Source organism: Sinohyriopsis cumingii, unplaced genomic scaffold, assembly GCF_028554795.1.
Source record: "Sinohyriopsis cumingii isolate HCF-2022 unplaced genomic scaffold, ASM2855479v2 utg001110l, whole genome shotgun sequence".
Lineage (NCBI taxonomy): Eukaryota > Metazoa > Mollusca > Bivalvia > Unionida > Unionidae > Sinohyriopsis > Sinohyriopsis cumingii.
The window spans coordinates 1742935-1761378 of NW_028315961.1; the positions used below are offsets into that span (position 1 = coordinate 1742935).

The 18444-nt window shown below is 33.9% G+C and overlaps 1 protein-coding gene across 4 annotated transcripts in view; it reads left to right on the forward strand.

The window, feature by feature from the left end:
• LOC149772838 (uncharacterized) overlaps positions 1 to 18444 on the forward strand; it is a 134669-nt gene that overhangs the window by 62142 nt on the left and 54083 nt on the right. The gene's annotated exons all lie outside the window — the stretch shown is intronic.

Sequence of the window (18444 nt, forward strand, 5' to 3'; positions counted from 1 at the left end):
GTTCAAGACTAATAATGTGTACAACTTATCATTCACAGGTGCTTCTGATAAATTTACTTCATTTTTTCAGGTAATTAATTTCAGCCAATCAGCAACTATCATTCTTTTAAATATGCTAAATATGGTATTAAATATACCACAGTGCGAAGGCTGGTTCCATAGCACATAACATTAATAGATGCCAGTGACCATTTGCCTATTTGCCTGTTGCATTGTTTATGTTACCTATTAACCAGTTTCCATAAGAAAAAAATAACTAAATATGCTCTTATTCAGACAGTTATTACAGAAATATAACAGCTGATAATTTGAAAGACCGAAATTTGATGATCTTGGATTTAGAAAATTGTGCTGTGACCCTTCTAACAATTTGTAAGTCATTAGAAATTGAGATCACTATGCAATCCATGTGTTTTTGTTGGCTGCTGTATCACACATCCCAAGCTCATGAGACACAGGTAACTATTAACTGCTACCTTTAAAAAATGTACATATGTATAGTTTCTATTCATTATTGAGACTCAACCAGTCAATGTAGTTCTGGTGGGAGTTTCTAAACTAGTTGTTACTTCAATCACATCACAGCTGTGCAAACAACAGCACTAATCAATTCAGAAGCAACAATTACTTTTTACAGCTGTATGCTTTCGGTTTGTCAATGTAGGCCAGTATTGGTCAATCCCTGTTGTAGGCTTGTTTTAGTGTTGAATGGGTTGTATAACCATGATTAACAGAAAAGAAATTAAGCAGAAAATATGGACTTTCACTTAAAAATGCCAGCATTGTTAACATTACCATAGGTTAATAAACGTTGGTCAACCCTAAATCATCACTTGCCATGTTGAGCTTTAAATTTTCAGCCACTGTATAATTTGCATTTTAATTTTGAATGCAAACAAAATTATTGACATTTTTCCTGTGTTGGTATGTGTTGTTGTTGTTGCTATGGGGTTTAACACCATTTTTCAGTGCAAGATAGGCTATACACAGCAGCCAGTATCATTGGTGGAGGAAGAACCTGGGAATACCCTAGAAAGAACCACAAACCAAAAAGAAGCTACTGGCAAGCTTTCTCATGTACCCACATTGGCTGAGCCCGAGACTCGAACCCACGCAGGCAGAGGTTAGATGGCAGTGATCTGTAACAGTGAGCACTTTAGACCACTCATCCACTCAGGGCCCAGAGTGTTTATATGTGGCATGTGCAGAAGATGCATCATGACTGAAATGATCCCTGGTTGATTCTAGTTGCAGATGTACTCAAACATGCAAATTGTTATGAAAGACATCATCTCACAAAACATTTTTTTTTATCAGTGTTACAGCAACGGGGGCCCAAAATTCCCATCTTACAACTTCTTTTTTTTTGGGTGATGGCCTGATAATTAAGGGGAGGGAGGCAGAATTTCTTGCAATACTGTTGATTCAGGAATATCACAGAAGTTTACTATTGCTGCTTATAAGCTGATATGACCTCCAGTGTTATCATCACATTGAACATTCTGTATATCTTGTCTCTAATTCTCCAGAAATGATGGTCATATCAATATGGGGTTTTCACCAAGAACATAATAATGGAGACTGCTCCAGTGGCCTAATGGTTAGAGCGTCCACCTCGGTAGTGGGAGGTCGTGGGTTCGAAACCCGGCCGAGTCATACCAAAGACTTCTAAAAATGATACTAACAGCTGCCTCGCTAGGCACTCAGCATTAAGAGGTAAGTGTTAGGACTGGTCGGCCTGGTGTCAGGATAATGTGACTGGGTGGGATATCATGCTACAAGTCTGCGGCATGATTCAGTGCTAGACATCACTATAAACTGCCACACTGCAGACATCATAGCGATATGACTGAAAAATTGTTAAAGCTACATTAAAAATCCTAATCACACACATAATAATGGTGTCTAATTTGTCCTGATTGAAGATCGTGCTTAATCCTTCTAATATGGCTGCCACATTGGCTAATTTGAATATCTTGTTACTCAAGAATATCAGAGATGGATTCAACACTCTGCAGGTCAAATAAAGAAATGGCCTTATTGAATTGCTGATAACTTATTTTGGACATTAGAGATCAATACCTTCAAGGAACTCTTGTCTTCTGTTTTTGTACCTATTAGTGCAGTGATAAACAAAGAAACATATGAAAAAGTTAAGCATCCATAACAAAAAAAGGTAATTAAAAATCAGCTCTCTGGGTCTAAAAGAACCTTTGGATCCTAAGATTGGCTGGCTATAAAACAACCAGGTTAATTTCACCATATGGCATTTAGAAATTCATATAGACGTAACCTCAGTATGGTTCACCCATTCTTCACTTTGAAACAAATGTTACTATCATATAAAGTGATAAAATTCTTAGCAAAGTGCCCTTCCTCCTCCCCAACCCTGATCCCCATTTTAAGTTTAAAGGAAGTTGTATGTAAATTAGTATTAATTAGAAGAAAAGAGGAAGAGGAATAATAATAATTCTTTATTTAATGAGGATAGCTTTTTTAGATACAAATGTATCAAGTCTCCCTTGATACCCAAAACATACGTATATGTACCAGAAAGTTGTAGTTCCAGAAAAGAAATCTAAATAATGATGAGTACAGAGTAGTGTTCAAATTATGTCTCCTAAATCAAATTGTAAAAATGAATAACTATTGTAAATGCATTGAAAAATAATGGATGTGAATGCAGATTGCAATAACACAAGAAGTGAAATGTATCATTTAAAAAGCAAGGTTAAAATATATTGCATATCTTTTGGTAAAATTTGTAGATTTTGCAGGGAAACAGTTCCATATCCTTGCTTTAGAGTATTTCAAACTACTCATAAATTGTCAGTATTGGGTTTTAGAATTACAAGTGACTTTGTGTGGTTAATCAAAAAAGGTTAGGCTCCATGATTCTGGTTAAAATGATTTGTATGTATGCTGGCATATTACCATTTACACATGTACATGAACATTGCTTTATGAATGTTATTAGATCACTTACTCTGGGCCACATCATTTCATGGAATAGAATTTTAGATGGTATGTCTTATGGAACATCAATAATGACATATTTCTCATGATTCAACAATAATTCATTAAATGATCAAATTATGAGTTAATTAATAATATGATTTGGTATAAATATGACTGTTGCTTTATTTATCTTACAGAGATATAACTTTTCGTGTTAATTATTGTCATAATTTTGTATTATATATAAAATAACCCTTTTCATGTAATAGCATGATTATGTCCAATTTTATTGTTCTCAGTTATTGTTACAATGCATATCATGTTAAGCAGATCATATCATGTACAAAAATTTTTAATGACTTTAAAATCATATTTAATTTTAATACCTTAATTATATGATTGATTAAATAAAATGTATTCTCATCATCAAAACTTTCTTGCTTTTCATATGTATTTAAGTCTACTGGCCAGTAAGTTATAGATTAATGTCATACCAATATGAATGGTTAATTAGACATTTTAGCAGAGAAGAATTGTTACATGTCATTTTCATACATAAGTACAACCTTTTTTGTTGCTCATCATTTACAACACAATTTACCACTCTCTTCTTTCATCAATTAGCTGCTACCAGTGCATCAGTGGATTTCATCATGTCCACCTCTGTAACCCCCACTTACAAGAGGGTGATGAATAACAATAATGTGTTATCACACCAAGCAAGATAAGTTACAGCATTGTCATGTGATCACCAATGGCTGCTATTATGCCGAGCTCTGTAACACAAAATGGCTATAGCATTGTCTCAGTTACTTTTGCGGATGTTGTCACACTAGACACCATAACACCATATTATGATACTGGTTATAGTAATACCTTGCTGATATTAATTGGTGTTGGAATACCAACCAATGTAACACCAAATTACAACACTGAATACGGTACATAATCTCCCAATTATCAGGTATCACTGTTATGTTTAGTAATTGCGATCTGTTCTGTAAAAGCTTAAGTATCTATGTTCAGCTTCTCATACTTCATTTCTAATACATGGACAAAGTTAGGTATTACATTTACATTAGTCCATAAGGCATCAGCTTTAGAGTGTTCTTGGGAAAGGCAGGCTCCCATTTCCTTGGCATGATATTGTTAGCTGAATATGTTGTCAAAACTCAAACCTGTATGCATAAAGCTTTACAATCATAGTAATGAAACTTGTATCTTGATGTAAATACTATTTTAATTTTCATATTTCATGGCTGAAGTTTTATATAATCAGGAATGTATTAACCTGTTATACATTACATTAATCATGTGAGAAGTTATATTATCAGCAATACAAGCCAGTGGCATCAGAGTCTGAGTTTTTCCTCTCACCCTAGTATTTCTTTAAACATGCTTCACAGCTAAATTATATGTGATTGTCCTCAGGTTTGAAACAAACATGGCAATCAAGATATCGTTTCATTGAGTCCTTTAATGTTTCTGTAACTGTGTCCTTTACCTGTAGATTATATGACATTTTGCTGATACATGTCAATCTGTTGTGTATGGTAACATGAATCTGTTATGGCACAAAAGTAATTACTTACTTTGCAATACTACTTTCAGCAATCTGTGATGTCACTCTATCATTAAAACAAATTTTAATACCACTTAACAAGCTTGGATTGATAGCATATGGGCAGTGGACTGCTTTAGTATAAAATTTTAAGTGTACCAAACTAAAGTTAACTTTCATGCCTCAGTGGCTAGGATCAGAGGCTTATCTGAGATCCTTGGTTTAATCAACCACAAAGACTGCTGGTCTGTTAGTGTGTGACATAAAAAAATTAAGCTTTTCAATACAATGTATAGGCCCATATGAAAATGTATCAAAACATGTTCTAGGTTCAAAAGTATAGTCCTGGAAATATGGGTGTGTGTGTGATGAAAACCATTTACTGAGCTTTTACAAATGTTGGAGCTATTCAGGAATAAATACAACCTCATTGCATCATGTTTCTTGTATCTGGTGTGTCTGGACAGAAGACAATTTTAACTTGCTTGAGGCAAAGTAAGGAGCTAGTTTTTTTACACCATGCATTGATGTTGACAGTGTCTGCATTTCTTCCCAAATAAAAAGCATACACATATGTAAAGCCTCACTGCAATTCAACTCTTCTTATTTCCAATGTTTTGGCAATTGTTTAGTGTTTGATAGCACACATTGTATGATTTGCCTGTAAATTACTATATTGCCAACATACATATTAGGTATATTTTTGTCTTAAAATAGCAGAGGTGGTCTGAATGAACACTTGGAGAGGAAACTAAGGAGGCTGACTTTGTACATACCTATACATTTCTTGTTCATTCCAGATTAAGATTATGCATTAATTCAGGTTTATTGCACCATTATACATATGCAATAGTGGAATCACAAAATTTGTTGAGGGGATGCATCATGACAAATACTACACCCTGATCACCAACATAGCTTACTCATGGTGACCAATATTACATGTTTCAGTGACTTTGGTTTAATTTGTATTGTATTTCTTGCAAATTTCATGCTAGAATAATCAAACTAGAGATTGCATGCATCTCTATTAACACCACACCTTTACAATAGTGGTCATTCTGTCCTAAATTTCACTTTTTATTTATGTTTTGTAAAGTAGATGCTTTTTTCATATACATGTATGTTAATATCACATGAAGAAAGGATACTGCTATTTGAATTACAAAATTTACTGGCTTTTGTTAAGTTAATGAGTTTATCTCATGACCACATAGGTTTCTGGCATCCTCAGTGCATGTTCTGCTTGGAATAATTAAGCTTTCTGAGGGAATGCATCTTGACGAATACAGTTGTACTCCTTTATCACATAAAAGTGACTCACATCAAAAACTTTTGTATCTTAACTATTGATACTAGAATAATTAAACCAGATGTTTCTTTTATATCTATATCACTACCACATCCATGCATAAAGGTCACTGTCACCTACATCGCACATTTGATTGGCTTTGGTTAAGTTTTTTCATTATATATTGTTATATGTATTTAATTTTTACATAATCATTGCCCATAATAGAGGTTAGGCCTACCTGACTAGTGTCATGCTTTTATCATGTAAGTTATAAATGTTTACTGATATTTGAGTTCAAGGTCTAGTTTTATTTACAAACATAGATTGTTCTGGAAACAAACTTGTGACCCATATCCTATTCATTTTATTGTCCCTTAGGTTCTTACATAAGGTTGTAGTAAAGAACATTCTATCTTAAAATCAGTCTGTGGAATCATTTTTAGTTATATTTAGATATTTTTTGAGAGGAATCAATTATTAATTGGAATAACAAAGTGCTCATTGACATTGATGACTTGAACAGTAATTTAGGATTCACTGAAAGATATTCTGGATTATATCAAGGCTGTCAGTACATGAACCTATTGAAGACTATTCGTACATCAGCACATGGTGCGAGGAAGAAGCCTTTCGATTTTGGTTATGTTAGGTCTAAAGTCAGTAGTCATTGGGGCTCAGGTTTTATGTTCTTTCTACATGAAATAACTCCAGTTTCAGTTGATCTGATTTTCATCAAACTGTTACATTTAGACTACTCTGGGGCATGGGCAGCTCTATGTTGATTATGGGACTAAGAAGTGAAATGTAGCACTGAAGATGAGTTTGTATTTTTTCATGTTTTTGCTTCCTAAGTCATGCTTACTGAATAATTTTCATCAGACATCATCTGTACTATACATTTGACTAAAAGCACCTTCCAACTGATTCTATAGATCAAAGGTGAAAGGTCAACATCACAGGATCTAAAATTATGGTCCACTTCCATGTTTACCTTTGAAATGTTTCTGGCACCCAGTTTTTCAATTGTATAGTTGTATGTTATTTTGAGAAGAACAGCTCCCAATTGAATCAGTGATTGATAAATCAAAGATTAAGGTCACTGGACATGAAATTGTTATTTTTTATTTGTAATAGTTATGGTTGGTCAGGTGGATTAGTCATTCTTCTGATGGCTATTTTTTTCTCTATGACATCTTTGTTTGCCAAGGTTTCAGTCTTTACCAATGTAAAATACTATTATAATGGCCAGTCAATAATCATTTATTGAGCCAGCTGTAGAATTCTACAAGTTGCCTTCCTCATAAGACGAAACAGACCAAAATATTATGTAAGATACTTGTAAATTAAATATAATTCACTAAATCAAAATGATGAGATAAATAGAGCAAGAAATTCACATTATAGGGGAGTCATAACGTTGGCAGAAGCAGAGACAGTTGTTTTGATCAATGGCTAAGATAATGAGTCAAGATGGATGACAGGCTTATGCAAGACTCAGTTAAATGCTTAGGTCAATGTTTAATACTTTATTGTAATTTTTGGATGATAATGTGCAGTTTTGTTTATCGCCTTAAAAGGGGAATAATATAGCAATAACATTATCCATATGTCTGCTCCACAATATAAATTTTATTTTTATTTCTCCAGCCTCATGGTTTGAGGCTGAAAAGCCTATAGATTGTACTAGTGTTAGGTCTAAGGTTGAGGTTAGTGGAACTGAACTTGGGTATTTTAATTCTACAAAAAAACTTTTCTTGACCTGATTTTCATAAAACTTTATTTGTACACTGTTCTTCAGAAGTGGTAGGTCCTATTCAGGAGGCCATGAAGTGAAAAATAAAGGTCATTGGATTGCACATTGCAGTCTTTTAAATCAACTGGTCATAGACCAAAAGAGATTGTGGGATGGACATTCATCCATTTTCTGATTTATCATCTGTCATCCAGTGTCCATTCAGAAGTTTCTTATCACTGTTCCTAAACTACATTTAGGATTATCATAAAATGTTAGACACATGTTCATTCGATGGTTCTGTTTGCGCTAAATGAAAATGGTGCTGCTCAGTTATCCAGTATGGCTACCACAGTGGCAATCTGTACATCTTGTTATAGTTATTCCTCCTGAATGGATGATTATATCATCATGGGGTTTCACTAAAAGACTAAATAAGATGTCTAGTCCCAAATGAAAATGTTGCTGATCTGATACCTAATATGGCCAACATAATGGCCATCTTTAAAATCGTGTTATCACTGACTCTTTTGAACAAAAGAGTTATATTGACTGGGGTTTTCACCAGAATAACTATTATGATGCCTAGTTGGCTATAAATGAAAATGGTGTCACTTACAAATCCAATTAGCTGCCATCATGGCCAATTTTGAGAATACTGTTATTGCTACTCTTCCTGGATGGATGGTCACATCATCATTGTTTTTCCAAAGACTTCTTATGATGTCTAAGTAGTCTGAAATAAAAATTGTGCAGCTCAGACATCCAGTATGGTGACTGTAGTGGATGTTTTGAAAAGCTTGTTTATCACTACTTGCTCTAAATGAATGGTGGTATCACCATAGGGTTTTCACTGAAAGACATGATGGCTGGTTGGTCACAAATAAAAATTTGTGTTGTTTATTATGGCCACCACCAAAACAACAGCTTGTTATGACTATTTCTCCTATATGTCTGGTCATATCAACTTCATGCTTTCACCAGAAGATTTCTTATGATATCTAGTTGGTCCTACATGGATTGATATGAATCTGATATCCAATATGGCCACCATGGCATCCTTGAAAATCTTGTTAATGCTACTCTACCAAAATAGAAAGGCATATCAACATGTGGTCTTCACCAGATTTCTTATAGTGTCTTGTTTGTCCCAAATTAAAATGATGCTGATCTGATGTCTAATATTTTAAAAAATTGGAACTTCAAATCATCTTATAAGGAAAATCATTTTGGTATACGATTTTCAGCAGAAGAGTTCTTATGATATCAAGTTGGTCGTAAATTCAGTGTATCCCCCAGGGGTGTGAAACTGAGGGTTAAAAAAAAAAACCTTGGTTTCAGAACTGGGGGTCAAATAAAAAATTTGGGGGTCAAAAATGTACTGACAAATAAACGCATTTGTCTGGGCAAGTTTACTGATTTCTTTGTTGTGAAAGAGTGTCTTGGGTTATAATGTGTTCTCCATATATCTTGTGCAAACGCGGGAAGATTTTTATTATTATTAAATTAATTATTAAACCATGTCACGAAAAGATTATTCACTTTTGCAGTCTTCGCAATCACGCGATCAGAAGTCACACCGGTATTAATCCTAATGGATGTGCTGTATTCCAGTCAAGGGAATTATTTTCTCCATTTCTCATTAAAGTTAGATCCACCGTTACTCTTTTGAGTTATGCTTCTTTCACTTTCTTTACTAATGATTCTTAGTGCACACCATTTTAATCTGGAGATCACTTTCTAGTGCATCAGAAGGAAAATTTGAATCTCTTTTAGTTGGTATAAAGTGCTTAAAATAGATTGAGTAGTTATAGTTTAATTTTGAATTAATGTCCTCAAAAAGGATAAAGTTTGCAAGTAATTTCCTACTCAGAATAATATTTTTGGAAATACTAACATACAGTATCAGTGGGAAAAGAGTGTGTATAGAGAGTAGATATATGGCTTTATTTCAGATCACATAATTTAGATTATGTGCATTTTGATATGTAGATCAGAGTTAAATAAAGGGTCTGCACCTAACACAATCAGACCAGAAGTTTAGTTTTAGAATAGGTCTTCAGGGAATGTTCTCTCTGAAGTCCGCTGGGATTGTTTGAAAAGCCAGGTCAAACATAGTGCAGGGAGTCAGCATGAAGAACTAGAGGTAACAGAATTCGATTAAAAATGGAAAAGAAGAAACCCTCATGCTTGTGACTAATTCCCCATAGCGCAGTTACATCAAAAAGGCGCTTCAAAATTGATATGTGCTTTTTGGCAAAAGACTATTAATAATGTCTGCTTGGTCCTACAGAAAATTGGTGTCAGATAATATCCAATATGTCCTTCACAGCAGATAATATAAAAATTATTGCTAAAGAATGTCAGAGATGATTTTGACACTCAGCAGTTACAAGAAAGAAATATGGCCTTATCTTGAATTCCAAGAAATTATTTTCACCCAGGTTACTGTCAGTCTCATTGGAGAGCTTTTTGCTTTCATAGTCCAGAAAATTACCTCGAAATCTATGATCTTTGTGGTTCTGTTATCACTTGATCATAAAATACAGGAAGATTTGCAGACAAATGTGTCTGCAACATATCAGTTTACATTTTAGACACTTAACCAATATTTCTTGTGTCTCATGAGATATCGTTGATTGAAGGGTCCTTTTGGCAATATGTGCAGAATATTTACCTCTCAATATGTTTGGTGACTTGTAAATCCATGTGGAATAACACAACCCTATGTCCTGTGACCATTTTGAATTGTATGCTAGATATGGCTGTTACCAAATACTAGTAAGTGTCTAAACTGTACACAGACTGTTCCTGAAAGATTTGCATGCAGCAAAATTGCACATTTTAATGAGCAAGGAAGATCTGACCAACAAATCACAGATTTGGGAGTCTGATTTATTGAACCAATGCTTGCTTCTTGGACCATTTCATCAAATGTCATTTGTTGTCTGCATTTGTATAGATGCAACTCCCAGTTGATTCTGGAGCCCAGAGGTCATGATTACAGTATCTGAAATTGCAGTTTTGGGTTCCACATTCCAAGTCTGTTCTTCTCAAGGTTCCAGTACCCAATTTTTGCATTTTAGAATGAATGGCTCACTATTCAGTCTGCAATTGTTAAATCAGTGATCAAGGTCACTGGACATGAAATAGCAAAATTATGGTTATCTTACATTTGTAACAGATATGATCAGTTTGTATGATTGGCCTTTTTACAACTCTGCCTGCCAATATTTCAATCAGTATCATTGAAAACTCCTTGTCTGATCAATAATTAGTTTTGGAGCCTAATAGAATAATATGCAGTGCCTATGGAAACCATAACACACAAAGTGCACCATAGTTTTCTACTTTTGCAACCAAAGGTGGTTTGATTTATTCAAATGGCTTACAGCTGCATCAATTGAAATATTTTTCCCACTGATTTGGAAATATTTTAGCTATCCAGAAGGGTACCAGATATTTTTATAGATAGGAATCTTGGCTGGCAAGGTTATTCTTTGGAGAATCATATTCAGTGCATTTGGAACCTAAAGCTGTACCGATTAATCGGCCATACTCATAATTGGGCTGATTATTGGAACAGTCGGTATAATGGGTATCGGCAGAAATAATTGGTGCCGATATAAACAAATTTCCAAAATATAAATTTATTCATAACGTTCATCTCAACATGGTTGAATTGTAAATCAAAATTAAATAGTGGAAATTAAGGAATAAACATTTGATTTGGGGATTAGTTGAAATACAGTATATTCTTAAAAGTAAATACTTTTTAACATGCTTGCTGTAAACTACCGCTGATTGTCTGAGCACAATAAATTATCAATGCATGCACTCATCCCAATCACAGTAGCCAACCAGCCAATGAGGCCTCGTGTGGCTGTTGAACTTCCAGCATATACATTATAGGGATGGTCCTGGGTTTTAAAAAGTCGTGACCAAAAAAATCACCAATCTCAATATTTTGTTGCCAATTTTCAAAAAATGTCACCAGAATAAGTAGTGAATATTTTTTCCAAGACTATTAATGTAATAGGCAATGAAAATTGAAAAAGATGGAATAGTTATTACTTTATTGACAACAAGCAATACAGCCATAACATTACAAAATAAATAATTACATGACTGTTGTGCACTACTTCCATGGTCTTTGCATCCTGCATCACCGTTAGTGTATAGGTATGACTGTTCTCACCTGAAATAAATGCATTATCAAATGTAAAATATCTACTTTCCTACAGTCTCTCTTATTTTAATAGAAACATCAGGTATTAAGCAAATCTATATTATATATATATATATATATATATATATATTATTTTCCAAATAATAGTTTGGAAGAAACTTTATTTGATAATGACATTTTAATACTAACACCCTACGATCGTACTTTGCAATGTAAGATAAATGACGTAAAATGCGACCGTCGATTTCACGCATTCAGAAATTAAATCCCCCCCCTTTTGTATGGCTAGCTTCACAAAGTAAATCTCCGTCAACCAGAAGTTCAGAAATGTATTTTTCGTGCGTTTTACATGCTTTGCTTGTTTGTGAGTGAATTGCTTCCTAAATCCCAGGAATGATCACTGAATGCTTTACATTTTTTCTCGACAAGCAAATTATGATCTCCATTCCCACCAATTAAACTTACATGAGTCACCTTGACCTGGCATTACTGTACCGTATATATATATATATATATATATATATATATATATATATATATATATATATGCATTGATTACCATCATTAAATTAAAAGAATGAGCATATGTACCCCCTAAAAACTAATTCGGAATAAATATGTCGTTTAGTAAAGAGTTTTATTTGCAAATATGAGTTAACAATAAGAAATAAGGTGGGATATAAAATGTGGGAAATAGTTATCACATGTATGTTAGCTTGAGACCACATTTGAACTGTTAACCTAAATCCGCACCCATTTTAGGCATTGTTAGTTATAACAAAAATAGGGCATGGTTTACTTGTCAATCAAATTCTAGTGCTTTCACTAACTGTAGAACAGGCGGTTTCTTGAAATAATCGGTCTCATAATCGGTATCGGCAACTTTAATAATCGGCTATATGCGGTATCGGTATAATCAGCAAAAAGTGACATCGGTACAGCTTTAATGGAACCTATTTTTTAATTAAATACAGGAACCTCATGAGGCTTCCTAAAATGACTGAAGCACCTTCAGACTTGCACACGATAACTTTTCATGAACAGTCTAAAGCAGTTCTCTCTTAAAATATAACCCATGTCAGAATGGTAATTAATAGACAATTAAAGCATAACCCAGGGTATTAACACAGTGCATGTATTTCATACAGAAACTGTTCTGGCATACTTTTATTAGTAACATTGACTAAAAATTCCCAGATGAAGGCATAAGCTTCAGCATTATGAAGGCCTCATTTTTTATTTGTTAACATATTCAGCAACTACATCAGTATCTACCCTTTCATCAACTACAACTGGACAAACAATGTCAACAAGTCCAGCATCTTCAACAGAAACAACTGCAGGTGTGAGTACATTAACAATACAAGAGGAAACAAGTTCAGGGACAGGTTCAACTATGGCTGTTAGGTCAACAACATCACAAACACTAAGTTCAGTGATCAATTATGCAGGTTCAGGGACAGGCTCAGTTACAGCTGTCAGGTCAACAACATCAGAAACAGTACTTGCAGTGACTGGTTTAACAAAACGTTCTACAGCAGAATTAATATCTGGAGAGTCAACAGTAATGTCAACTATTTCATCAACACTTGAAGGTCTTTGACCTCTTTAATAGGCTCAACAGCAGCTTTGGTAGGAACAACACTGAGAGCTGAACAACTAAATATGACTTCAAAATGGTCAACCACACAAATGTCAACATATGAAACAGTGATGGCAACAGCCTCGATTGTAGCAGCAACCACCACAGTAATAACAACAAGCAATTCAAGAGGATCAACTGAAAAGCAAAGATTAACAACAACAATGAAAACAGCAGCCACATCAGTAACAGATTCATCTTCCATAACTGAAAAGATGCCATTAGCATCAATGATATCTTCAACAACAAACCTCACCACATGCATATAACAATAACATTGAAAGTTACATCTGTAATGTCAACTAGGGAGCCAACATCAACAATTACCAGAATGCCTATAATTGATTCAACTTGACAACAACTAAACAGACATTAGTATCAATATTGTCATCAACAGCATCAATAAAGTCAACAAAAACATTAACACCTGTTTCAGCATGTTCAGAAAAATCAGTACCATTCACAACAATAACTGTCACAGCAGCAGGTTCCTCTATAATGTCAAATCAGGAGCAGTCAACATCAGCACTAACAATAACATCAAAACCATCAACAGTTGCAACAGTAACAACAGTAGTGAAAGATTCATCAGCATTGAAAACAGAAATACCAACAGCAGCTGCAACAGATTCATCTGTAGAGACAACTTAAATGGAAAGATGATCAACATCTCAAAAGATATTACAACTTCAAAAATATATTCTTCTCCAATGAACATGGCAGAGCAAACATCAGTTTCAACAACTCTATCCACAATAAAAGCAACTACAGCAACAGATTCATCAAAAGAGACAGTTCAGAATTATCAACAGTATCATCATCGACAATAGTGACAAAACTATCCACACAAACATCAAATGATTCATCCACAGTGACAGCTCACAGCCAGCCAGCAACAGGGACAACAACAAACACAGCAGTAACATCAACAATAGTTACAAATTCTTCTGCAATGATAACAAAACACTTATCATCCATATTTATTGGTTCACTGTTTCTTGTAAGAAAAGTGTCCAAGAAAGACTTCCAAGTTAAAAAGTGAAAAAGGGAAATAAAAGCCAGTGGATCCTAATATTACTAGCAGCTGTGACTCAAGTAAATTTCAATTAAAGGCAATTGGGAGGAAATGTGACAAGTAAAGGTGGAGGATACATCATATTCAGTGGACGGCCATCATTTGAAAAAGAAACTCTAGGTTACAGCTGGATTAATTCATACACAAATATGATTGTTTTTTCCATTGGACTTGTGTGATGAAACTGATTTATGGAACCACAATTCACTCCAAGGTCAAAAAACAGAAGTAAATATTCAAACTTCATCAATAAAACTGACAGAGCAGAGTGGTGTCCACCTTTGGATCAGTTGGGAAGAATGCATGTTTTAAGAGATGGTGACTACATGATATATACAGTGGACAACCAGACTTTGAATTGGATATGAAGAGGGTTAAAACACAATCACTTCCAGACATCACATCCAGTGTGTTGCTCAAGGAGGACTATGAAGAAGAGAAAGAGGAGAAGGACAAGAAAAAACTTGAGAATAGATATTTTACCTCAGCCTCCTATAGAGAACATCCAGCTTGAACTAGAGATGTGATAGGTTCAGCCCAGTCAGCAGCCATTTTCCTGCAGCTCATCAGGATATTTACAAGTTTAAAAAAATAAGTCTACCTGGGACCAGACAGTTTTGATTCATCTGTAGAGGAGATGGCTTTACTAACATTTCAATGCAGCAGTCCTCTTTAAATGCATCAGACTATTTAAATATAGCATTGTTTGATGATAGTGTTTTGGTTTTATTTACTAACATTTTTATGATACTCTGTTATGTTACACTGTTTGCATTTCCTTTAAATTTACAATAATTGCATCCAGAATTGTGGCAGTTACTCTAAAACCTCCATTTAAGGGGCACCTTCTCTTGTAGGATAACATAATATATGGGAATCATTCTGGAAATTTTAAACTATATTTTTACCTTTATTTGAAGGACACTTCGCTATAAAGGATAAATTATATTGTCCGTCAGGCCTGTAAACATGTTTGGTTGTATGATTGGTCAGTTTAAATCCTTTCAATATATTTTACTAATATACCAAAACATATCAAGCTCTTAAAGAATCAGAATTATGGGCAAGTAGAAGTATACATGTTTAATTTTGTTAACTGAAGGCTTGTTAGAAAGTAAATTGAACTTTATCTAATACTTCATCTTTTCCAATGCTTTTTCAGACTTCTATTTTTGTTGCTCCTTTGTGTCTCTGCTTTCAAAATCTTTAAATTACATGAAAATAATATATGTGTCATTTCTTCCTGATCCCACCTTATTTGATGGGCATCTTTGAAATGGTTCTATTCTTTTTCATGTTTAACAGTTCGACAGTTTGGCATCTAGCTCACACATCCAAACTCGTAGCACTTAAGAAGCAAGAGCTGGTATCCATGATGTGTATGTCCATGCCTTGCTCTTCAACTCCATTGTTTTGTATTTTTCCATTTGACCTTGCATTTTAAAAGTAAAATGATCTATTCTGACATACTAGCAGCAATACATATTTGGAATAGTAATATTTTATGTTGATGCACTATATCATAATATGGAAGATTCAGCATGTGTGATAAATGTAATCGTAAATCACAAATATATAAAATAAATTAAAAAGCTAGATTCTGCATAAAGTGCTGAAGTTTGAGCTATTTTAAGAAAAGAAATGATTGAGGTAGAAACTGTATAATTTAAGTAGCAGGATGTGTTTTATTTTGGTAATAAGAGGAATTGCGAAGTTAGTCTTAAATTATGACAACACAGTCAAGCCTATAATAAGATGTAATAATGAAATGTAGTCAACACATGGTTGGTACATTTTGCACACAATATTTGTGATCTATTATTATTGATATGTCAACACATTAACATATCTTTGACTAGTCCAGAAATCCTTGCTCAGTATTATTAATTTTGACTGCAACCATGGGAATTTTCTTGCCCTGCCCTCTGGAACCAGTTTATTTTGCATTACTATTCACAGTATCATAGCCATCTTATAATAAATAGCTAAATGGACACTGGGAAAAATAAACAGGTGACTTTCAGAAGAAGAAAAAAACACACTTTAGCTGTTACATATAGATGTAGATATATACTGTAGTTCATAGCACTTCAGAAGCAGGAACAGGAATCAGTAATGTACATGTCAGTGTCTTGCTCTTCAAATCCTTTGTTTTGCTTATTTAGTCTTGACATTTCATCTTGCTTAAAAGGAACTTGATCTGTTGTAACATAAAAACAGCAATACACATATGGAATGTTAATATTTTGTGTTGATACATATTATCACAATATGAAAGAGTCAACATTGGTGATAAATGTAATCATTGATGATAAATCACAAATATATAAAATAAATAAAAAGTAGGTTTGAGATTTTGCTTAGAGTGCTGAAGTAGAGGTAATTTTAAGCCAAATAATTTGAAAAAGAAATGAAAGAAGTAGAAACTGCAATTTAAGTAGTGCACATGATATATTTTATTTTGGTGATAAGAGGAAGTGCAAAGTTAGTCATAAATTATGCTAACAAAGACCATAACACATTGTAACAATGAAATGTGTTCAAGGTTGGTACACTTTACACACAGAATGTGCAACTTACTATTATTGATATATAAACACATTTATATCAGTTTCTGTGAATTTAATTTGGTCTGAATTCAACACATTAACATATTACTTCCTGTGAATTTGATTGGTCCAAAATAAGCTCATGAAATCCTTCTATAGGATTATCATTTCTGATTGGCTGCAGCCATGGAAATTTGTCTTGCCTTGCCTTATGAAACTACTTTATTTACTATCAAACAGTATAGTGACCATCTTTCCAATCAGTAGCCAAATTGACAGTAGGAAAAATTAAACATGAGACTTTCAGAAAAACACAGTTGTGATGTTGGTGGCCCATTTACTCTACATATAATTCTTTGAATTTTCAAGTAAAACTTGAACATGAGTAAACATGATTGATGTTCACCAAGTTAAACTGAAAATATCAGCCTACTGAGAAAATATATTACATTGTACAACATAAACATGCCAAGTGTATACAGAAAACATCCAGCAGCCTATTTTATGGCAAATATTCATTTTACATTGCTGCTTAGTTGTAACCATGCAGTATGGATCTTGCACCCCACCCCTAGGAAAAACATGGTTTAAATGTCAACTTTTAGGGGTTAATAAACACCTCTCTCTTATACAGCACATGTTCATAAATGCTGGACTCTCAAGTGACAAGAAGTTACCATCCATATTCTGTTCCATTAATCAAATAATGCACATATCTGGTTAAATAAACATTCAGTCTTGGAATAAATCAGCCATAATTGTAATGGGTATAATGCAGCCATTAATATGCTGATGTGCCATTTTATGTTAATTTTGGAAGTTGGTTAAATGCACAAGAGTGTTCTGCCAAACCGAAATACCAGATTTGCTAAAATGTAAATAGGTTACAGAATGAAGCTTTCTGCTTTTTTATCTATCAGGATTGTATTTTTTAATTTTAGGTTCAATAATGCAACAGTATATAAATATATTGTTTACATGTTTTTGTATGTAATTGTTATTTGTTTGTGTCATCCATCTTGACAAAGGGATGCACAGATCTTGAAAGTGCTTGGTCAGTTTCTCAAACTTGCTACATTATGTATTGTCCTGTTTGTTTCCTTTATAAATTTAACATGACAAAAACAATCCCTCAACAATTTGGTGCCTTTGGAAAGATTGTTATTTCCTATAAAATGTTTAACATATGTCTTTACAGTTAAATGCTCCAGGCTGATGAGGACACATTTTCTACAGTGAAAAGGTGGCTTTATTAAAACTGAAGTTCTCATATGATAGAGATAAAATATGCTATTTTGATGCTGAGAAAGGTGGCTTTATACAAATGGTGGCCTATCTTAAGTGGTGTCCTTTACTGGGGGAGCACTCTAAGTTACTTCAAAGGAAAACTTTAAGTTAACATGGAGAGAAGAATTCTTGTTGCCATTATTGATTGTTTGGAAAG